The sequence below is a fragment of the Natrix helvetica genome (genome assembly GCF_964273705.1).
Source record: "Natrix helvetica genome assembly, chromosome: 6".
Taxonomy (NCBI): Eukaryota; Metazoa; Chordata; class Lepidosauria; order Squamata; family Natricidae; genus Natrix; species Natrix helvetica.
Window position 1 is genome coordinate 53,611,138 of NC_138553.1, and position 24,155 is coordinate 53,635,292.

At 44.9% G+C, this 24,155-nt stretch overlaps 1 protein-coding gene and 1 long non-coding RNA gene across 2 annotated transcripts in view; one reads left to right on the forward strand and one right to left on the reverse strand.

Annotated features, from left to right (window-relative positions):
• Nucleotides 1-24,155, forward strand: part of LOC309394792 — a 482,407-nt gene that overhangs the window by 211,721 nt on the left and 246,531 nt on the right. The window lies entirely within an intron of this gene.
• Nucleotides 1-24,155, reverse strand: part of ANO6 (anoctamin 6) — a 285,876-nt gene that overhangs the window by 3,959 nt on the left and 257,762 nt on the right. The gene's annotated exons all lie outside the window — the stretch shown is intronic.

A 24,155-nucleotide genomic window follows, 5' to 3' on the forward strand; every position in this document is an offset into this window, starting at 1 on the left:
TGGTAGTAGGGTAGAGTACAAATATAGAACTCTAATTTATTATTTCTACTGTCACAATAATACACAACAAATGCACAGTAATTGCTTTCAGGAAAATCTGTTATAACATATCCCTTCTTTCTCTATGATTGTACCTCCTTCTTTATGTCTCACCACTTTAAATTATTACAATGTATTAACAGCATTTTCTATTTATTATTATTAATAATCTAACTGATTACTAATAATTTAATAATCTAAGAATAAATCTAATTTTTTCTTTCTATAAAGCTTGCACTAACAATTTAGCTGTATGCTAAATGCTAATATTCCTCACTGATGTCAGAATATGCAGTTCCAAGCATTATCCCAAAGGGGTTTATTCTGGAGGACTTCTTGTTTTTTCTTTGAAGACATTTCACTTCTCATCCAGGAAGCTTCTTCAGTTCTGAGAGGATAGTGGGGAATGGAAGGATTTATATTATATAATATAGTATTTAATAATATTATATTTTTATTTATTTAATAATATATAATAATATATAATATTCTTGGATGAGAAGTGAAATGTCTTCAAAGAAAAAACAAGAAGCCCAGTTGCCTTCCAGAATAAACCCCTTTGGGATAATGCTTGGAACTTTGCATATTTGGGACAGCCATGACCTGGATGACTGGTAATCTCTACAAATTTAGAGAGTATTATTTTAGCCTGGTGCAGTTTGTTTCAAAGCTGGTTCCTTCAGGAATTAACTACTTTAAATTACATGTCAGATTGTGACAATTAGGTAGAGGCCTATCATTTATATTAGTTTATATAATTTACAGAGAGCAATACAAGAAACTAAATTTGAGTTAAATAACACAAGGATCTGAATTTTCTCTCCTTGTGTTTATCCCAAACATTTTTGAAAGATGGTGTTTGAATCTTGGTAAATCATTTAAAGAAGAAAATGTTTAAAAGACTATAATCTCTCTTAAAAATATAGATTATTTATATAGTTACTTTCATGACATAAACTTTCAATGTCCTAATATCTATTCAAATCGGTATAATGAACCTGAGAACGTATCTTAGATAGAAGCTTTTATACCACTGATCTATATCAATTTGAATTTTTTTGCAACAAGAATTAGTAGCTTCTCTGATTGATTGAATTTAAAAAAAAAGATGATTTAACCGTTTCTTTAATTTTAAGATGTATAAGTCTGCCCAACTCAGTCAGTGTGAATCTGAGGGTACAGGGTACAAGATAAACACAATAAATCAAGAAGAAACAAACTAATATAATAATTAGCTGACAGTATATAAATACAAAATCTAAATTGGTGGCAAAGTGCACAATAAACTGTCATTAAAGGTGGGGGGACACCATTCAACTGGCCTTTAATGGGTGAGGGAACTACCAGGCTTTAACTGCTTTTCTAAAAGTAGGAAGACTTAAGAGTTGTTGTATATTAGAGGCAGGGCCGGATTTAGATGAAAAGAGGCCCTAGTCTATTCCACTTATGGGGCCCTTTCACTTCCCATTTTTAAGTTTGTAAATTACATGAGAGATAATAAAATACATCATTACTGTGATATATATCAATATATTAAATGAAACATGTTGTAATTGGTACTAACCTTTATAAAAAATGTGGCACAGATAATAAATAAAAATAAAAGGCCCCTCTTGATCTTGAGGCCCTAGGCTGAAGCCTAGTTAGCCTATAGGAAAATCCGGCCCTGATTAGAGGGATATATATAGAGATCATATTTTATGTTCTTATTATTGCTTTATCCAATGGTGGGATACAGCTGGTTCACTCCAGTTTGGCAGAACTGATACCTAATTTTTTGTTGAGTTCGGCGAACGGGTTATGATAAATCTGTGTTTTCCGGAACACATCTGGTTTTCATTCAACTTCCTTCCGGGGGGGGGGGAATCTTCTCAAAAGCCCAAGAGAGGAGCGATGGAAATGAAACAGAGACACGGCATCTTTAATCACATCACTCAGGCGAAAACTACTGTGTTTCGGGGGATGTCTTACTTTACAGTAGGCAGTGGGGGTGGCGTGGTATCTGCGCAGCAGCCCATAGCCAAAGCGCTGGTAGGGGGAGTACTGGAGGAGGACTCAGGGGAGTACTGGAATGTATACAGGCTTGGTACAAAACAGCTGTCACCTTGGACCTAGAACTCCACCCCAACAGGATGCCAGCTGTGGACAACCCAATGAGAAGGCCACTAGGGTGCTGAGCCCAAGTGAAAAAAGCCAAAGCGCAGCCTCCCACACCATCCGGGACTGTCAAATGCTATCAGTGTGGCCAGCACAGACACTGGGCTTCTGAATGCTTGACCCCATCCCCAGTTCCCCAAGCCCGGCCTTCAGTCAGGGTTCCAAATAATACCCCCAACAAAAGAAAACTCCAAGGCTTGAGTTTCCTCAAAGTTCCATTTTATTAGAGATGTCAAACTGGCACATCTTGGAAAACCTGAATCTGAAAGCTTCCAGGTTTTCCCACTCAGTTGAAAGTGCAAGACCCTGCCCAAAGACCCACAAGTCTATCACATGGTCCAATAATTCATTACCACAAAGGAAGATTCCTCCCATCCACATCATCCAGGTGCAGGGACAAAGCAATTTTGACTTTCTGAGAAAGAATGTTATTTTTTTTTAAACAAAATTTTATTTTTGGCAGTTACAGTATGCAGGAAGTGCCCCCCCATTCTCATACTTTTCATTTATTAATACATTAGATTATTACTAGTTAGTGATATTTTGTCAGCATATAAACTTTTATCTTCAAATAATTTCAATCATTTTACATCAAACAGATTTTCTTGTTCATTTTTGTGATCTGAGTTTTCTCGATGTTGCCCCTTCTCCCCCCTCCAGCAGAGCTCCGGCACCTCCCGTGTCCTGTATGTCCTGTGCAGTGTCATAAAATTTATCTAAGAGGACTTTATTTTTTTCCATGAAGGCCTGAGCCTCTGTGGTTGTATTGATTGTAACTCTCGTGTCCTCCCAGAATATTAGCATACCTTCTGGCATCAGCCATCGAAACCACACCCCTTTCTGGTATAATTTCTTCGCTAATAGCGAATAATTTTTTCTTTTATCTCTCACTTTCTTAGGGATCTGTTTCAGAATGGCTATTTCTCTATCTTGGTATTTTAGTACTTGCCCCCTTTGTGCACTCAGAATCTCATCTCTTGTGGTCTTTCTGAGAAATTTAATATGTACCTCCCTTGGAACATTGTGTGTTCTGGCATATGCTGAGTTTACTCTATAAACCAGCTCCATGTCCCACCCCATCTGTTGTTTGTCTTTTTTAATGTATTCAGCCAATAAGTTTGTCATAATGTCCCTTAGATCTTCATCATCAGCCTCAACCACATTTTGAAATCTAAGGAAAAAGGACATTCTTTCAAATTTTGTTTTTATCTGGTGGTTCTCAAGCTCTTGGTTCCCTTTCTGCACTCCCCTCACCTCCCCCCTCATCTCAGCCGTCCCCTCCTGCAAAAGATCCAGTCTCTGTGAGTTTTAATCGCCCGGTCTTGGTTCTCTCTAAGCTGCTCATTCATCTCCTTTAGTTGGTTTTTAAAATCTTTCTGCCCCTTTAAGAGTTGTTGGAACATCTGCTGAAAGTCCACCTCAGAAGGCTTGGGCTGGAGCAAAGAAGTTAAAGTCTGTTGTCCATTGGGGCTGGACGCTGAAGATGTTGGGGTGGAGACAGCAAATCCCGGCTTCCCCGGGGGTGGTCTTTTGGGTGGCATTGTAATAAGCAAAGAGATAACAATGTCAGTACAGAGAGGAAACAATTAGGGAGGAAAACCGCCAAGAGAGGTTACGAGGCAAGGAGTCCAAGCAGATAGGAACCTTTTCTGGATTCAGCTCCTGGCAATAAAGCAATAAAGTCCTTTGTTCCAAGCAGAGTAAAATGTAGCAAGAGATTTATCTGAGTGTCACGGAGACAAAGACACGATGCCTGAAGCTTCTATGGGTGGAGTCAAGTTAAAGTGTCTATGAAGACGAAGGAAGTGTGCCATCTTGCCCTGCCAGCTCTGGGATCAGAAGGCAAAGACCAAAAGTTTTCAAAGTTTTCAGATCATCACCTCATTTACACAATTGCAGTCCAAAATCTTCCTTTGCTATGAGCGTGATTTCGTTGCATGGCTCCCCCACTCCTCCTCTTGGGGCAGAGAGTAAAACCGTTTGAAGCCGCTTGTCCAAGGGGGGGGGGAATCCCCCTCCCTCCAATCACACTTCTCCAAATCAAGTTGAAAGTTAATTCTAAAAAGCTGGCAATTTTTTTTCCTTCAGTCGAACAAGGGAACGGGGGGAAGTTTCCACCTCACCGCACAGCAGCTGCGTCCTTCAAATCTTGCTTTCTTCCAGCTGCCTCATCGCGAAGATGCCGCGGCGCCTCCCCTCTTGCCTCCCAGTGCCTAGGGCGATGCGGGGAGCCCCCCCGGCCGCCGCCGACACAGGGGGTCCTCCGCTATGCCGCCCCCTCGGCAGGAGCCCCTCCAGGGCGTCCTGTGCCCCCCGGATCACTGGGGAGCCCACCAGGAGTGCACGGGGCGAGCAAAGCTTGCCCGTCGCGATCCGCAGCCGGAACCGGAAGAATGTTATTATGGCTATATATCACCCATACTCTACATCCCCCCTCCCATTTTCCCATAGTAGAAAACGTGGTAGGTCTGAAATCCAAAAGGTAAAAGATGGCTTCCAAGTCTGACACACAGCTGGGATGAGAAGAACCACACAGAAGCAGCCCAATAAAGGACAACTTGCCAAGCAGGCTGCATATGTTCCTCTCCTTTCCAAAGAAGTTGAGGGAACTCCAGCCAGTGAAACCCCTGCAATGCTCATGGGGACAGCAGTGGTGAAGATGACCCAATGGTAAGTGCAGCCATCCACCCCTTTACTATCAAAACTAAGATAATAGTAACAGAAATGGGGGTCTAACAGGAAAAAGAGGCTGTCATAGACATGGGCTGCACTTGATGCCTAATCAGCCTCCTCATAGTTGAACATATGCACAAGGCATACGCACAAAACCCCTTAGCACGCCCCATCTGCTTTGAGCAGGTTGATGGGACTCTAATCAGCAGGGCCAATTAGAGTTATTCACCAAGCTCGTCAGAATGGAGATGGGCAGGACGTCACAGGCTCAAGCTCAATCCCTCCAAGACTGAGTGGCTGTGGTTTCTGTCATCCCGATTTGTACATCTTGTTCCATCTTTGACAATAGGGGGAGAAATTTTAGCCCCCTCAGAGAAGACTCGCAATCTGGGAGTCCTCCTGGATACACGGCTTAGTTTAGAAGAACACCTGACAGCCGTGACCAGGGGGGCCTTTTACCAGGTTCGCCTGGTACGTCAGTTGCGCCCCTTCCTGGATCGGGATGCTCTGTGCACAGTCACTCATGCCCTCGTCCTTTCTCACCTGGACTACTGCAATGCTCTCTACATTGGACTGCCCTTGAAGAGCACCCGGAGGCTTCAGCTGGTCCAGAATGTGGCCGCGCGGGTTGTCATGGGGGTACCTAGGTGCTCCCATGTTACACCCCTTTTAAGCGGCCTGCACTGGTTGCAGGTTGTTTTCCGGGTGCGATTCAAGGTATTAATTATGACCTTTAAAGTACTCCATGGCTTAGGCCCAGGGTATCTGCGAGACCACCTACTGCCACCAGTAGCCTCCCACCGTCCAGTACGATCCCACAGAGTTGGCCTCCTCAGGGTGCCGTCAGCCAGGCAGTGTCGGCTGGTGACCCCCAGGGGGGGAGCCTTCTCTGTGGGAGCGCCTTCCCTCTGGAATGAGCTACCCCCGGAGCTTCGCATAATCCCTGACCTCCGGTCCTTCCGACATGCCCTAAAAAGTTGGCTTTTCCAGCAAGCTGGCCTGGCCTGTTAATTTTAATTTTAACTTATTTTAAATGTATTGTTTTTTTTAAAATTCGGTTTGTTTTTTTGGATATGGATTTAATCCTTTTTAACTTTTGGGATGTGTGTTTTTTAATGTTGTACGCCGCCCTGAGTCCTTTTGGAGAAGGGCGGCATATAAATCCAAATAAACCAAACCAAACCAAACTTCCGGGATCGGACGATGACGGACGTGTTTGTCCGCTGCTCGTCTCCCCGGTGGGTCCCTTAGGGGACACAGGAGCCCTTGTAGGGGGGTCCTGCCAAAGGGCGGCCGGCCGAGGCACCCCGCATGTGGTGGCAGCCAGCTGGGGTGCTTTTCGGCTTCGCCTAGGAGCTGGGGAGCGGGGGGGAGAGACAGCCCCCCGCTGCCCGCCCTCTCATCGGATAGCTCTGGAGGTTAAAAGAAGAGTCGGAAAAGTGCAGCTGGAGACTGAAGGTGGGAATCCTGACCGGCGCTCTTGGAGGATTTAGGAGAAAAGCAACAGTCACTTTGTGAGCTTTGAAAATGGACCCTTGGGAAGAGAGAGGTTAAAAGACTGATTTGTTTGACTTTTAATTGAAAATGACTTTCACAATTGCTGGAAACGACTCTCAACTGTTGTTTTAAAATAAAAAACTTTCGGCAACTTCTTTTCCTGCGAAGGGGAGGGCCAAGATGGCGCTTGCCCCTCTTTCTTTGTCTGTATGCAAATGAAGTCTGTCCTTTGAAGCTACTCCCAAAGAGAGAATAAAGAAAAGTGGATTGTTTGTTTACTCTCCCAAAGGAAAACTGGGACCTCCTCCTGTGTATGGATCTTCTGATCTTTGGTTGACTTTTCTTTTCATTCATCTTGGTGTATTTTACTCTTGGAACTGCAAATTGGGTGCCTTTGTGATTGTTTTCCTTTGGAGACCAGCGTAGCTGCCAAACCCTCTGACACCACTTTTCTTGGCAAGGATTTGCATCTCTGAACTTAAAGAAATGGCGGCAAGGAAACCCCAGACTGGCAAGGTGCACTCAGCCCCCTCATCGGCTGCCCCAAGCCCCACGATGCAACAGTCCAAGATATCGTCAATGTTGCAGAAAGCAGTGGTTGGGGAGGATCCTAAGGAATTATCTGTTACGGAAATATTTAAAGAACTTATGAAGGAACAGAATGAAATGAGAGCTGAGATCAAAGAAGAACTCAGAGTGGTTAAAGAACATATAGCTGGAAATACACAGCGAATTTTGGTGTTAGAGGACGGAATGGTGGGGCTGGGGGAAGAAGTGAAAGCAATGTGCAAGGGAAACATAGATATGGAAAATTTTCAGACAAAAGTAGAATTTGAAAGAATGTCCTTTTTTCTTAGACTCCAGAACTTACCAGAAACAGAGAATGAAAACCTTAAAGATATTATGAGTACAATTTTAGCAGATTATCTCAAGAGAGATAAAAAACAAGTATGGTGGGATATGGATCTAGTATATAGGATAAATTCAGCATATGCTAGAAGACACAATGTTCCGAGGGAGATACATGTTAAGTTTGTCAGGAGATCCACAAGGGACGAGGTACTTGCGACCCAAAGGGAGGGACCATTGAAATACAAGGGTGAAGAGATCACCATTCTCAAACAGATCCCGAAAAAAGTAAGAGATAGAAGGAGGAAATTTTCCTCCCTAGCAAAAAAATTATATGAAAAAGGGTTTAAATGGCTGATTCCGGAGGGGATGTTAATCTTCTGGGAGGGAAATAGGATCAGAATCAATACAGTCCAGGAGGCGGAGGCCTTCATTAAAAAGAATTTTCCACTCTCAGAGGAGGAATTGAGTGGGAGTAGTGAAAGAGACAGTAAAACACAAAATAGTAAGATCCAAGATAGGAAGGAGGGGGGCACTGAGGCCCTCTCTGGCGACAGGGAGGAAGAAGCAATATCGAAAAGGCTCAGATCTCAAAAATAAAACTATTTGGAACAATAGAAGTTAGTGATATATTAGAAAATGACAAAGAGAAACATGTAGGAACACAAGACTAACAATATAGAGTAAGATTTGGTTTACTATTTTCTTCTATAAATTTGTTGTACAATGTTATATAAGTGAGTATCGTGCTGGGATCTCTACCAGCAGTATGAAAGCTGCCAAAAAAAATTGTAAAAAAAAAAAAAAGAATGGAGATGGGCTGTCACAAACAACTCATCCAGTTTGTCATAGCCCCAAAATGACTGAATCAATTATATTAGGGCTCGCATGGCTGGACAAGGGGGACCAACAGTCACCTGGGAGGATAGGAATAGAAAAATAAACATCGGCATTGGGCTGCTGCCACCTATAAAAACGGACCATTACCAAGAAGCCACAACCCCTAGCGGTGCCAGTGGATCCAAAGCCACAGACCCTGCTACTGACAGACTACCCAGTAGCCAACAAGCACCAAAAGAATACCAAGACTTATTGGGTTATTTTTAGTGAAGAAGACTGCAATTTCCTCCCCCCTCACCATGCAACGGACTGCATGATCGAGTTTGAACCAGGGGCTAAACTACCCAAACCTAAAATGTACTCCATGATTCCTAAAGAAATGGAGGAATTGAGAAAATACATCAACGTCAACCTAGTGGGGGCTTCATCCAGTCCAAAGTAGCAGCCCCGGTACTCTTCAAAGAGAAGAAAGATGGGAGGACAAGGCTTTGCATTGATTTTCATGGAATTAATGCTGTATGCATGAAGAACACCTAACCCCTACCCCTCATGAAGGACATGCTAAACCACTTATCCAAGGGCAGGGTGTTCACCAAATTAGCCTTAAAAGAAGCCTACTACCACATAGGAATTAGGGCGGGAGATGATTGAAAAACTGCCTTCAACTGCCCGCTCTGTAGCTTCCAATGTAAAGTCATGCCATTTGGCCTCCAAGGAGCCCCCACAGTATTCATGCAGCTGATCAATGAAGTGCTGCATTAGCACCTATACAAAGTGTTCCTCATTTACTTAGATGACTTTCTCATATTCAGTGAAATTGTAGATGAGCATGTAAAGCTAGTACAGCATGTACTGAAAAAACTCCTCACTGCCAAGCTTTACACGAAGCTCTCAGTGAAGCTCCACAAAACTTCACAGATGCTACTGGATATACAGCAGAGGGATAGAAATGGACCTAGGAAAAGTAAAAGCTTTGCTCGACTGGCAACCCCCCATGTACTCGCAAACAACTGCAAAGCTTGCTGGGTTTTACCAATGTTTACAGGCAATTTATTTCAGCATTTGTGGAGGTTGCCCTGCCCCTAACAGAACTGTTGAAGACAGGTCTCCTCCAATGACACAAAAGCCAAACCAGCCACCTGCTTGGACAATGGACTGTCAAAAAGCCTTCGAAAACTTAAATAGGCTATTTGCTCAGGAGCCAATCCTTTAGCAACCCGATCCAAAACAACAGTTCATTATCCAAGCAGATGCCAGTGATGTAGCCGTGCTAGCAGTGCTTCTGCAATAAGACCCAAAAGGACAATTTCTGCCTTGTGCCTACGTGTCCAAAAAATTCACCAAGAGGAGGTGGGCAATTTGGGAGAAAGAAGCCCACCCAGTCCAGTGGGCCCTCCTCTCATAGAGACATTTCCTAGGGGGGGGGAGTACCTTTTGAGGTATGGATGAAGCACAAGAACCTCAAAGCTCTAAAATTGTCTCCTAAAATAGTCCGCTGGGTGCAGTACTTCAGGAGATTCAAATTCAAACTGAAGTACGTCTCAGCAGGAAAAAAGCCTGTTAGCAGATGCCTTGCCAAGAAAATGGCAATTTAACAGCCACCGGGAAGAAGTAGTCCATGCCATCATTTCTCCTGTACAACCAGCAGTACAAGTAACTACCAGAAGCCAAATCAAGTGGCCACCTGACCTTAGCCAGGACAAACTGACAACTGCATTAAAAACCACTGTACCAGCCAACCCCTGGCTCACTGACAATAAAGACATCTTGACCATGAGGTATGGACTAGTATGGAAAGGATCCAAACTGTATGTCCCTGCGAGCTTGAGACGGGAGATGTTACAGTGCAGCCATGACTCAAAGCCAGCTGGACATTTTCGATTTCTGAAAACCCTTCACCACACTAGGAGGCAATTCTGGTGGCCAAAGATGAAAGCAGATGTAGAAGATTATGTAAAGAGCTGTGTCACCTGTGCTGCCATGAAAATGAGACCAGGAAAGCCCCCTGGACTCCTTCAGCAAGTGGCAAACCCTAGCAGACCTTGGGAAGAAATTGCAATGGATTTTATAGTTGAACTCCCAGAAAGTGGGGGAAACACAATAATCTGGACAGTAATTGATTTGTTTTCCCAGCAAGCCCACTTTAAAGCTTGCTTCAGACTTTGGCGAAGAAGCTAGCTAAACTGTTCATCAAACATATCTACTGACTGCATGGAATACCCCAAATCATCTCAGATCGAGGAGTCCAGTTTATGGCCAAGTTCTGGAGGGAGTTCTTGAGATCCATCAGATTCACACAAGGACTTGTGTCCACAAGGACAAGGCTTGGCTTTTCATCCAACTATGAATGGCATGGTGGAACGAGCGAATGTAATGGTGGAATATAAGATACTATGTGGACTACCAACAAGAGAACTGGGCAGACCTATTAACATTTGCAGAAGTGGCTTACAATAACGCCATACATAGCAACACCTGATTGACTCTTTTCCAAGTTACCAGCAGCATGGAATTTGTCCCCCTCTTCAATGACTTTGACAGAGTGGATGGAGTCCCCGAGGAAAGGGTGGGAGAATACATAGAAAGCGCTGGCAGATGCTGCTGAAAAATACAAAAAATAGGCGGACAAACACTGTTCTCTTCAACCCCCCTTCTAAGTGGGAGACAAATACCTATGATTCAGACTGCCTAGTAAAAAACTGGGACCTAAATTTTTAGGTCCATTTCCAATAGTAAAAGTAATCAACCCAATGACAGTTCAGCTTAGCCTCCCCCGTATACTAGGGAAAGTGCATTCTGTGTTTCAATGTAGCCTACTGAAACCAGCCCTTCGCTCTAGGTTAAGACCTCAGATCCAGCCACCTCTCCACCTAGTGCAAGGAGAAACCCATTATGAAGTGAAGAAAATCTTAGACTCTAGGTTATATAGGGGTCAATTACAATATTTAGTTCATTGGAAATGAACCATTTTGTCTGAAGCTACTTGGGTCAAAAGTTGGGATGTAAAGGCAGATAGTCTGGTTAAGCAATTCCATGATAAGTATCCAGATAAGCCAAAGGGTCCCACTGGGGGAGGGGAGAGGTGGTTAGGTGTATGATTTTAACCCCCTGTGTTACTCTCGTTACAGGACATGCTTTTTTGCTGGGGGGGGGGGGAGGAAGCCTGTCAGACCTGGAAGGCATCTTTTACATTGGGTCTTCAGGCCTGCCAATTTTCTACTGTGGGAAAATAGGAGGGGGGGATTAAATGAAGCATGGGTGATATATAGTCAAAATAACATTTCCTTCTCAAAGAGTCAAGGACACCTTGCCCTGCAGCTGTGATGAGGTGCCTGGGAGACATCTCCAGTTTTGGATGGTGCCTAATCAGATCATGTGATGAACATGTGAGTGCTGGGCAGGGACTTGAACTTTTATTTGGGTGGGGAAAACCTGAAAATTTTCAGATTTGGGTTTTCCCAGATGTGTCAATATGACTGTCAGGGTTCCGAGTAACACCCCCAACAAAAGAAAACTCCAAGGTTTGAGTTTCCTCAAAGTTCCATTTTATCAGAGATGTCATATTGGCACATCTGGGAAAACCCAAATCTGAAAGCTTCCAAGTTTTTCCACCCAATTGAAAGTTCAAGACCCTGCCCCAACACCCACAAGTCTATTACATGGTCCAATCATTCATTGCCATGAAGGAAGATTCCTCCCATCCACATCGGTCCAGGTGCAGGCACAAAGAGACCTTGACTTTCTGAGAAAGAATGTTATTATGGCTACACATCACTCATACACTATATAAATCCCCCTCCCATTTTCCCACAGTAGAAAATATGGCAGTCCTGAAATCCAAAAAGGTAAAATATGACTTCCAGGTCTAATAAAATGGAACTTTGAGGAAACTTCTTTTGTTGGGGGTGTTACTTAGAACCCTGACACCATGTTTAAGTGCCGGTAGATGCTTTGGTAGGCTTGGGAAGTTGCTGGAGAGAGGAGAGGGGCCTTTTTCAACACCTGGCACCCAGATGCCCTCACTTCCCTCAAGCATATCTTTGCTAACCTGATTTACAGTTCCATCATCTTTCTCCATTGTGTTTGTCACCATCATGTGCAGGGAAATAAGTTTGTGGGACTAAAAAAAAGTTTAATCAAACAATTCCAACTTGTTGTGGAAAAAAAAGATCTCACAAAGTTGGAATTGATTGAACTTTTATTTTAGTCCCACAAACTTTGGTTTCCCAGTACACAATGGTGAGAAATGCAACGGAGAAACATGACGGAGCTGGAAATCAGGTTAGCAAAGAAATGCTTGGGGGCAGCGAGGGCATCTGGGGTGTCGCCAAGCCAAGCGGGGATCTCTCTTAACTGAGCAAGCAGGGCAGGAAGCCAGGCCGTCTGCTGGAGGGAAATGCTGCCTTCTGGTCAGAGTCCAGGCCAAACATTTTATCTTCACAGCAGAGCCCTGATCATTCTTTCCCCTGCCAGTACAAGGGGAGGGCCATACTTTAAAGCCCTGGACTTCGCGTGGCTTGGTGGCCTGGCCTGTTTTCTGGCCCAGTACCTCTCTGGAAGTGGGGAAATCCAGGCTCCACACTCCTTTGCCAGCCTTGTTCCTGCACACGCGTCCTGGCCCAGCTGTGATGATTTAACACCCACCTCATCTAGTTGTGATCAGTCTTTCCTCTGCCTGCTAACTCTTTTCTGAGCTGATGATACTCAGCTGTACATTTCCACCCCAAACCACCCCAACGAGGCTGTCGAAATGATGTCCCGGTGTTTGGAAGCCATCGGGGTCTGGATGGGGGACAACAGACTCAAGCTCAACCCCTCCAAGACTGAGTGGCTGTGGTTACCGGCACCTCGGTTCAACCAGTTGACACCATCACTGGCCATAGGGGGCGAGCAATTGCCCCCTGTGGAACGGGCACGCAATTTGGGCGTCCTCCTAGATGCCCGGCTGTCGATGGACGACCATGTGGCAGCCATGGCAAGGGGGGCGTTCCACCAGGTTCGCCTGGTGCGCCAATTGCACCCCCTACTGGACCGGGATGCCCTACGCACGGTCACTCATGCGCTGGTGACGTCTCATCTGGACTACTGCAATGCCCTCTACATGGGGCTTCCCCTGGGACGCGCCCGAAGACTACAGCTAGTTCAGAATGCAGCCGCGCGGGCCATCACAGGGAGTACCAGGTACTCCCACATAACACCTCTCCTGCGCGAGCTGCACTGGCTGCCTGTGGTTTTTCGGGTGCGTTTCAAGGTGTTGATCACCATCTTTAAAGCGCTCCATGGCACAGGACCTAGCTACCTGCGGGATCGCATCCTACCGCACATCCCTGCGACCAATTCGCTCTCACAGGGAGGGACTCCTCCGGGTGCCGTCCACCAAGCAATGCCAACAGGCGGCGCCTAGGAGTAGAGCCTTCTCTGTGATGGGCCCAACCCTCTGGAATGACCTTCCCCCGACATCAGAACTACCACCGACTTCCGCTCCTTCCGACAAAAACTAAAGACTCACCTGTTTCGATTAGCCGGCCTGGCCCACTCATAGTTTTATCTTACCTCCTGGCAGATATTTTAATTGGGGAATTTCATGGGTAATTATTTTAAATTCAATTTTTTTGGGGTATTTTTAGGGGTTGTTTTTAAATACTGCTTTTAATGCTTTACTTGAAGGTACAGTTTTATATAGCCTCCTCCATTTATGTATTTATGTATTTATGTATTTATTTATATGCATCCTATTTGTGTTTTAGCCTGACTGTACACCGCCCCGAGTCCCTTTTGGGAGAGGGGGCAGTCTAGAAATACGAAATAAAGTAAAGTAAAGTAAAGCAGATAGAGGAAGACAGGGGGCAGCTGGCACACACCGCTCATTTGCTGCATCTCCCGGGAAGCCTCTCTGCCTGCCCCATGCCCGGCTGGTCACGGCCCATTTGCAAATGAGATGGGCGAACCTGATAAAGAGCCAGTTCAGCTTTCCGATCCTGGGACCCTTCCCCCAAGATTTGAAGAGCTGTTCTTCAAACTCCCACCCTCCCTGGGCCTGCAAAGTGGCCAGGTGCCTGCCAGGTGTTGGAAGAGGAATGCTGAGGAGAGGGCAAGCGGAAGGGGCTCTGGCCCTGTCTGCACAAGCCCACATCTCCTGAGGGGATCCACTGGTGGGGACTCCTCGAGGGACCCTTTCTGGCAGAATTCACCTAGTTTCCTCTCCCTCCTTGCTCCCATGAGAACTGGTTGTTAAATTATTTGAATCCCACCATTGGCTCTAGCTCTGTATAAATATTTTAGGAAAGCAGCAGGATATTCATATAACTAAGTCATGATAGATGTATTTATTTATTTAATAAAATTATATGCCACCCATCTCACCTAGAAGTGACTTTAGGAGGCTTAAAGGTAAAGGTAAATGTTCCCCTTGTACATATGTGTTAGTTGTTCCTGACTCTAGGGAGCCATGCTCATCTCCATTTCAAAGCCAAAGAGCCAGCACTGCCCAAAGACATCTCCATAGTTGTATGGCCAGCATGACTAAATGCCAAAGGTGCACTGAATGCCTTCCCATCAAAGGTTGTAACAACCTTCCCACAAAATGTGGTTCCTATTTTTTTTACTTTCATTTTTACATGCTTTCAAACTGCTAGGTTGGCAGAAGCTGGGACAAGTAACAGGAGTTCACTTCGCTATGGATTCGAACTGCCGAACTGCCAACCTTTCTGATCGACAAGCTCAGCATCTTAGCCACTGAGCCACCACATCCCTTTACCTTTTAGGAGGCTTACAAATAGATAAAAAGTCTTTCACAAATTTTGCCCATCTAAGCGTAAAAAAATATTTCATTATTTGAGGAAACTTAATCTGGATATAATCTGTCTTCAAGAAATACATATTAAGAAACAAGACAAAAAATATTTGATAAATAAATGATTAGGAGAAGAATTTATATTAGCTAGTATAAAAAGATTAATGGAGTTTTTTATATATAAAATCCCAATTCACACCTAAGCTACTTACAGCAGATGAGTATGGTGGATTTGTAGCAGTGGAAACAGAACTTAATGGGATAAAATCAATAGTGGTGGACATATACAGGCCAAATGATGATAGAAGCAGTTTTTTGGATCATTTAATGGATCAGTTACTGTCTTTCTTGTATGGAAACTGGCTTATGTTGGGGGATTGGAATAGAATGACTACACCAGCTTTGGATAGACATCCAACAAAAGGGGTTAAACCCTCACAGGGTAAATTATCTACTGCATTTTTCGGACTATAAGATGTACTGGTGTATAAGATGCAACAAGATTTCAAAGAGGTAAATAAGAAAAAGAAGTTTTTGCCTTTCCTTGGCCCACAGCAGCCCTCTGCAGACTTCAGTAGGGCTGGGGCAAGGCAAAAAAGCCTCAGTTTTTGTGAAAAACTTCCAGTTTTTCGCAAAAACAGGGGCATTTTTGTCTTGCTCCAGTCCTGCTGAAGTCTGCAGAGGGCTGCTGGGGGCAGAGGGAAGGCAAAAAAGCCTTTGTTCTTGCAAAAAATGAGCCATTTTTCACAAAAATGGGGTGCCGGGGTGGGGCTTCGGAAGGCCCAAAATGGCTATATTTGGTGTATAAGACGCACCAACATTTCCATGCTCTTTTAGGAGGGGAAGGTGCATCTTATACTCCGAAAAATACGGTAAGACTTTCTTTTAGATGATGGATAATCTAGCGCTAATAGATTCATGGAGATATAAAAATGGAGATGCCAGAGAATATATTTTCTTCTCTGAAAGACATAAATCTTTTTCAAGGATTGACAATATATGGATATCTAAAAACGTCGCAAATAAAATTCTGAAAGTTGACATTCTGCCCAAATCTTTCTCTGATCATAATCCTATGCTTTTGGTTTTAAGAGGAAAGAGCTCGAATTTCAGATGGAGATTAAATGAAGCGATTCTACGAAAGGAATTGATTGCAAAAGACTGTAAAAAGAAACTGCAGGAATACTTTGAGAATAATTTTGGAAAAGGGACAAGCTTAATGACAGTATGGGATGCCAGTAAAGTGGTTATGAGGGGCTATTTTATACAGTATAATCGCTTAGAGAAAAAATATCCCAGGAAAAGATGCAAAGGATATTGGATGAAATTAGACAGAAAGAAATTCAGTTGTAAAAAGTCTTTCACAAATGTATTAACCAATCATCAAATTTTTGTTTGTAATGGATATACTAAGTATGTTGGTGTTTTTATCCTGTGTGATATTTCAGGCAAACGTTTTAAATATGAATAAAAGATATAAGGAGCTATCCTTGGATTTCAGTAGTTTTAAAATCTTGGTATATTACATACTTTATGTGGATTTTCTTCTCCTTTTCTTCCATTTATCACATCCAATTCTCAGAGACTCCCTCCAGTTTTCTTGACAAGATTTTTCAGAGGTCTTTGGCCATTGCCTTTTTCCTTGGGCTGGGAATGAGTGACTGGCCTAAGGCGTCTTTGTGTCTAAGACTGGAGCAGAATTCTAGACTGATGTCATAACTGTCAGCGTTAACCACAGGTGGTAAAAATTAACCACCTCTTCTCCACCCAGGGGGATCCTTTGACTTATCAGGAAACTTCTCATGGAATTGCTTTACTAACTTCTCCACTTTTAGGTTCCCACTGTTCACCCAAGTAGCTTCAGACAAAGGGTAACCCTTCTAGTGCACTAAGTACTGCAAGCGACCCCTATTCAGCCTGAAATCTACGATTTTTTCCACCTCAGATTGTGTCTCCCCTTCTATCACTACAGGAGGAGATTGGGCTTGGGTGGATGCTCTTATGTTAGACCCAATTACTGCTTTCAAAAAGCTACAATGAAATTCTGGTTCATTTTCTCTAGACTTCTGGGTAGACTCAGTTGAACTGTAACTGGGGTAATTATCTTCACTATTGGGAATGGACCTAGAAATTTTGGACCAAATTCCTTGCTAGGCATTCCTAATCTTATGTATTTGGTAGATACAAAAACTTTGTCCCCCAAAAGGAAGGGGTTTTGGAGTGAGCGATGTTGATCAGCTTGCTTCTTGTAGGCTTCTGCCGCAACTGCTAGAGCCTTCTTCATATTGTCCCATCCGTTCTTTAGCATGTCCATCCATTCATTCAAAGACATGAAGGAAGGAGGTTCTCTAGGCAACTCAGGCATGGCAACAAATTCCATGCCACTGGTAATCTGGAAAGGAGTTAATTCCGTGCTGCTGTGGACCGCGTCGTTGTACGCTACTTCGCCGAAGGGTAACAAGTCCAACCAGTTGTCTTGCTGATAGTCCACAAAACACTGGATGTATTGTTCCACCACCGCATTGGCTCTCTCTGCTGCGCAGTTCATGCTGGGATGAACCTCTGAGCTCCGTTCTTGTGTGGACCCAATGGATCTCAGGACCTCTCTCCAGAACTTGGATGTGAACTGGACTCCGCGGTCTGAAATGATCCTCTTGGGTACTCCGTGCAGGCGATAAATGTGTTTCACAAACATTTTTGCTAATTCATTTGCGGATGGCAATCCTGAGCAAACAATGAAGTGTGCCTGCTTAGAAACCAAATCAATAACTGTCCAAATTACTCTGTTCCCATTGCTTTCTGGGAGTTCCACGATGAAGTCCATTGTGACCTCTTCCCATGGTTCGTTAGGGCTCTCTGCTGCAGGTGCTGCAGGTTCTGGGCTCTTGGATTCAATCATCCCTGGCTGGCCCCTTTCCTCCTCCGAGGCCTCCCCCTTGGTAGGACTCTTTGTCACCTTAAGTTGGGGATCCTCCTCCGGAGATTGTTTGCCCTTTTCCTCCTCTGAGGCCTCCCCCTTGGTAGGACACTTCATCACCTTAAGTTGGGGATCCTCTTCCAGGGGTTGTTGGCCCAGATGACTCTTCTGTGGTGGCATCTGGGGCCCTCTCTTTACCACCGTGGCAATTGGTACACACGTTTGTTCTTCGGCAACTCCCTCCTCCGAGGCCTCCCCCTTGGTAGGACTTTTTGTCACCTTAAGTTGGGGGTCCTCTTCCAGAGGTCGTTTGGGCTCTTCTCCCTCCGAGGCCTCCCCCTTGGTAGGACTCTTTGTCACCTTAAGTTGGGGATCCTCCTCCGGAGATTGTTGCCTTTTTCCTCCTCCGAGGCCTCCCCCTTGGTAGGACACTTCGACACCTTAAGTTGGGGGTCCTCTTCCAGTGGTTGGTGGCCCAGATGACTCTTTTCTGGTGGCATCTGGGGCCTTCTTCTTACTGCTGTGGCAGTTGGTGCGGACATTTGTGGCATTGGGGCTGGAGCCAAGCACTCTGACGCTCTGTGGCCAAGTTGACAGCAATGGTGGCATTTTATTGTCCTCCCCCCAAGGAAGGAACCTAGTTTCATCTCTAAACTTCGGAACCTCCTCATCACATTGGACTGCTCTCCATCTTGCAGCTTCCCCCTTGGTAAACCCTTCTTCCATGGTGGAGATTGCTTCTCTGTAGGAAGGTGGGGTAAGAACCTGTTGGGGCATTGCAGATGCACCTTGTCCCGCTTCCCATCCTGCAGGCCTCCTTTCAGTAATCCCTTCTTCCCTTTTGGAGATTGCTTCTCTGTAGGAAGGTGGGGTAAGAACCTTTTGGGGCATTGCAGGGGAGACTGGAACCGGTGGGGAGGTCAGTCTCTCAGTTGGCCATTGCCCAGTTTTCTGCCATGGTGCTATCTGCTGAGGGAGGGCAGGTGCCCTCTGGCATTCCTCCCATCCATGACCTGGGGTTAAGACCCATCCCGGGGTTGCCTGATTCACAGGTTGCAGCTCAACCAACGATGGCTGGCTAGGGGGGTTTATGTGCCAAGGACCCTCCTGCTGGCTTGGAGGAGTTATGGGCCAAATAGGTGCCCTCTGCTGGCTTGGAGCATTTTCTCATGTTGATGGCAAAGGAGGTGCCCAGTGGCATCTTCCCCATCTATACTCTGGGAAGAAAACCCACTCTGGTGGTGCTTCACTCACAATCTGCAGCCCAATTTGTGGTTGCTGGCAAGTGAAAGATGCTGGCCAAATTCCTTCTTGCTGGCTGGGTTGGAATTCCGATTTTGATAGGGAATCTGTCTCCCGCTCAGTTGCTGGGTAATAAGTCATTTCATTTATCGCTGTCTGGAAGGAGTCAAAATCTCCACTCCAGGTTTTTTTCCAAGCCTTGCTTCCAAGTTGGGGGGAAGGAGGGGCAGCATACACTCACGTTTAGTTGTCCGAGCTGGTCCAGGAAGCCCATCAGAGATGATTGTGTGGGGATGGCTTGGATCTCCATTCCTTTCATCTTCTAACCGGGTGTAGAAAAAGTATTTTCCAGCCCCCTCCGTCCTCTTGCCAGATGCAATAAATCTTGAAGCAGATTCCTTTGCGTTTGAAGATAGCAAGAAGCGTCGGCTCTCAGCTTCTTATCACCAAAAGCTTACTCATAATTGTTCGCTGATATTTTACGCTGTCCCGGTCAGTGTTGGGAATTCAGCACCCCCTCATCAGCCCCCCCCTGGGAGGGGGGGTACTAGTGATTTATTTTAAAGAGAGAGTTGGAATAATGTCAGCGTTCTAAATACCATGCATGAAATCAATCAGAGACCAAGGCAGAATCATCCTTAAAGTTCCAATTTAATCATACAGGCATGTTAGCACTATGCTATGGAATTCCAACTCTGATCTTCTTCCTGGAATTCCATCCAGTTGAAAGTTCATGATCTTATCCCCACACCCACGAATCCATCACATGTTCCAATCATCATCTTCCATGCTGGCATCTACACCCCTCTGCTTCCGGTCAGGTATCGAGGTGCAGAGGTAAAAAGATGACCTTGAGCTTCTAGAAAGAATGACAACAATACATTCCACAATCCTACTCCTTTCTATTCCCCCCTCCCAACTACTACACTAATGAAACAGCATAAGAAATTAATAGAAAATGTGGCAGGCCAAAGATCCTAAAAGAAACATAACTACAGGCCTGACAATAACCACTACACCAAATTGGCTCTTATTTCTGTGGAATGCCTATAGGTACAGGTGAAACTCAAAAAATTAGAATATCGTGCAAAAGTTCATTTATTTCAGTAATGCAACTTAAAAGATGAAACTAATATATGAGATAGACTCATTACATGCAAAGCAAGATAGTTTAAGCCATGATTTGTCATAATTGTGATGATTATGGCGTATAGCTCATGAAAACCCCAAATCCACCATCTCAGAAAAATAGAATATTACATGCAATCAATAAAACAAGGATTGTACATAGAACACTATTGGACCTCTGAAAATTATAAGCATGCATATATACTCAGTACTTGGTTTGGGCCCCTTTTGCAGCAATTACTGCCTCAATGTGGCGTGGCATGGAAGCTATCAGCCTGTGGCATTGCTGAGGTGTTATGGAAGACCAGGATGCTTCAATAGCAGCCTTGAGCTCTTCTGCATTGTTCGGTCTCATGTCTCTCATCTTTCTCTTGGCAATGTCCCATATATTCTCTATGGGGTTCAGGTCAGATAGGCTTTCTGGCCAATCAAGCACAGTAATCCCACAGTCATTGAACCAGGTTTTGGTGCTTTTGGCAGTGTGGGCAGCTGGAAAATGAAGTCAGCATCCCCGTAAAGCTCGTCTGCGGAAGAAAGCACGAAGTGCTCCCAAATCTCCTGGTAGACAGCTGCATTGACCCTGGTCTTAATAAAGCACAGTGGTCCAAAGTCCTGTTGCTCAGTGGTCCAAAGTCCTCTTTTCTGATGAGAGCAACTTTTGCCAAACAGCATTAAAAACTGGTTCAATGACCATGGGATTACTGTGCTTGATTGGCCTCTCCATTCTTCCTCCATACTCTGGGCCCTTGGTTTCCAAATGAGATGTAAAAGATGAGAGACATGAGACCGAACAATGCAGAAGAGCTGAAGGCTGCTATTGAAGTATCCTGGTCTTCCATAATACCTCAGCAATGCCACAGGCTGATAGCTTCCATGCCACGCCGCATTGAGGCAGTAATTGCTGCAAAAGGGGCCCAAACCAAGTACTGAGTACATATGCATGCTTATACTTTTCAGAGGTCCGATAGTGTTCTATGTGCAATCATTGTTTTATTGATTGCATATAATATTCTAATTTTCTGAGATGGTGGATTTGGGGTTTTCATGAGCTGTACGCCATAATCATCACAATTATGATAAATCATGGCTTGAACTATCTTGCTTTGCATGTAATGAGTCTTATCTCATATATTAGTTTCACCTTTTAAGTTGCATTACTGAAATAAATGAACTTTTGCACGATATTCTAATTTTTTGACCTGTATATCTACAAAGTATTTTAAATATATAATACAATTCTTATTAATTTTATAAAAGAATCTTTAGTTCACTATTAAAGTAGGGAAATTTGAGTTTTGAACTCTTGAATCTATAGCTTACATCCTATGACAATATCTTTAACCCTCTCATCTGTTTATCTGTCCTTGGCAGGGATGGGTTGTTGCCAGTGTTACTGCCGGTTTGCTGCTCGCTTCACTCTTGTGCGTGCCTGATGTGCACTGCGTGCGCAGTTGCTTGTAAAATTTTCTGTGCATGTGCAGAACATTAAAAAAGGACAAAAATCCATGCCGGCAATGCCAGCAGCATGGCCAGCCTGGGTTGCTGTCGATTCTGTGACCCAGGCCAACAAACCACTACCAGTTTGCCTGAACTAGTGCAAACCAGTAGCAACTTACCTCTGGTCCTCAGACTCAATAGGGGGACAAATATGCCAAAACCGGTCTAAATATCTGGCTGTCTCTGCGACCAACTATTATAATCTGCCAATACATTCAGAAAGACCTGCTTGAAGCAGTTATTTAGCAGGACAAATAGATCTCCAAATTTCTGGTCTGAAACCAGAGTGAAATGAATCTTGATAATTTGCTTTCTCTCAGCCAATACCCTTCCAAGCACTTTGCACTCAAGTGGCATATCTCAAATATCTCTGTGCCCAGGAAATTATTTAGGAGAGCTTCTAGTATGTCTCTTTCAAGGCATCCAGATGGTTTCTTGACATAATAGGTATCCAATAACTTTTTTCTGCTAGCTGCAATCATTCCTGGTCACAGTATTTCATGCTTTGGTAGCTTCCTGTCTAGATAAATTCAATATGCTGCATATGGAGTTGCATTTGAGCATGATAAAAGTTTACAGACAACTGTCAGGAATAGTTATTAAACTACCATTTCTAACAAATTTGGGCAGTGAAAAGAACTGAACAAGAATTTAACAGAGGAGATTGATGGTTTTTAATAATGGGATTATTTTTCACTCTCTTACACCAATAATAATATAATAGATAAAGGTAGTTTGGGGTTTTGATTTTAAATGTTTGGCTAAATAAGTACCCTCGGATTCTAATGCAAAGTTAGTGATTGGGGTGCCTACTGAAACCTGTTTGTAGTGCGCTCAGTTTTTACATTTGTGATAAGTCAAATATTACAAAGACACTTTGTTAGATATTTGCATAAACTGCTGTAGTCTTCACTCAGGTCCGCCGCTAGGGCGGGAACAAGGGGTTGTTCTGATTGGACGGGAGGTCTGCCAGATCCCCATAAAAGGGGAGCTGCACGACCCCGTACTCAGCTGAATCACTTCTACCTAACTAATAAAGAGCTGTTGTCACAATCGTCTGGAGTCTGTCCTCTCGTTGCCCGAATCTAACACTGGCGACGAAGGTGGGATCGAGAGGCAGATAGGACAAAGATCTACTAGCAAGAATCCACGGATTCAATCCAGCCCCGGATTTCGGCGGAAATCCCGGCAGCCATCTCAGCGCGGCAAATTCAAACGCAAGACAAGATGGCGATGCACGCTCCACCAACCCCGTACAACCCAGTAGCCGAACATTGGGAATCCTACATGTTGAGATTCGAATGCTTCCTCGAGGCAAATGATCTCATGGGAGTACCAGACTCCCGGAAAAAGAATATGTTCCTGAGCTACTGCGGTCGAGAGGTCTTCGAGACGGCCAGGGATCTATCGGAGCCAACCCCCATCCAGGCGGTAACATGGACGGCGCTACAACAAACACTACAGACGCATTACGCGCCAAAAACTTCCCGCCACGTTCGCCGCCACGAATTCAACATGAGGAACCAGAAGGCGGACGAGTCAATCAACCAATACGTTGCAGCACTCAGAAAAGCAGCAACGTATTGCGAATTCAGGGATCTGGATGAGCACATTCTAGCACGCCTCATATGCAGAGTACGGGACAATGCCTTGCAGAAACGGTTGTTGGCCAAACCCAACTTAAACCTACAAATCGCACTTGATGAGGCAAGAGCTTCGGAATCAGCGGACAGATCAACAGAAACGCTGCAACGCGGGTACAGCGCACCCCAATCCGGAACCAGACAGACCCGGATGCATCACGAGGCCACCGTTCAGGAGACCGAGGACAGCGGGTGCGAAGACAGCCATCGCATGCGCAGTAGCCACACAAAACCGGCATGAAAATTCGAATCCCGTTTGCCCCCCTGCGCGAGCTGCGGAGGGAATCACCCCCGGTCTACCTGCCGTTTTAGAGACGTTGTTTGCCAGCGTTGCGACAAGGTCGGACACATCGCAAAGGTGTGTCGGAGCGAAGTCCCTGCTATAACATGGCAATCACCATCTTATCCCCGACAGAAGCCCACCCCAGGGGCTTGGCGGAAAAACAAAGGGCGCCCAGAGAGAGAACAAAGGGAGTCAGCCAAGAGAGAGTATTCCCAGAGAGAACCACTAAGAACCTATTTCACAACGATAGGACAGGTCCGCACAAAGCGACCTAAAAAGCTGAAACTCACTGTCCTCCTGGAGGACTCTCCATGCGAGTTTGAAGTCGACACGGGATCATCACTGATGATCATATCGTGGTCAGCGATGAAGAAGGCGATCCCCAACCTAAAGAAGCACCAACTGCGGACACCAGACATCCTGCTTCGCGATTACCAGGGGAACAGGGTCCCCATCGTGGGTCAAGGCACGTTCCGAGTACAGTTCAAAGACATCACGACCCAACTGCCCGTAACCGTAGCCAGCGCGCCACTGCAGAGCCTCCTGGGACTAGATTGGTTCGAAGCCCTGGGGCTGGAAGTCACCGGCATCAACGCC